Consider the following 665-nt stretch of genomic DNA (forward strand, 5'->3'; position numbering starts at 1 on the left):
CCGTGTTGCCTGCCGCTGGCCCCGCCCGCGACGGCTCCAGCCGCCGCTGCTCTCGTAGCTTCCCGGAGCCCCTCCGCCGTGGTTCACCGGAGCCGTTCCGCCGTGGCCGTAGGCCACGTTCGCCAACCGCCGGCGCCCCGCCTCTGGGTGTGCTCGTGCGTGAGCAGCACGTGCCACAGACACGCGGGCCCCAGCAGATTAGATTAGGAACTAATCTAATTAGCCAAACTAGCTAACCTCTAATAGACACTAACAGCAGGGCCCCACCTACTAATTAGGATAAATTAAATTAAAACAAGACCCTGTTAGAAGGTAGGAGCCAATGACAAACGGGGCCCACGTCCCTGAGAACAAAAAAAAATAATTAAAAAAAAAGGATAATAATAAATAAAAATATTAAATAGTTAATTAATTAATAACTTAATTAATCTACTTTAACTAAACCTATTTAACCTGCTAATAAATCTAACTACTGTCAATTAGATAACAGCCTATGACACGCGGGACCCACCCATTTAGTTGACTGGTCAACGGTCAACTTTGACCGCTTGCATCACGCTGATGTCATGATGACGTCATAAATGCCTTCGATTTAATTAATTCTGCTAATCCTAATAATGATTTAAATCTTTTAAAATTGATATAAAATAAACCGTAGCTCGGAT

The sequence above is a fragment of the Triticum aestivum genome, chromosome 1D (assembly GCF_018294505.1).
Source record: "Triticum aestivum cultivar Chinese Spring chromosome 1D, IWGSC CS RefSeq v2.1, whole genome shotgun sequence".
In the NCBI taxonomy this organism is placed as follows: domain Eukaryota; kingdom Viridiplantae; phylum Streptophyta; class Magnoliopsida; order Poales; family Poaceae; genus Triticum; species Triticum aestivum.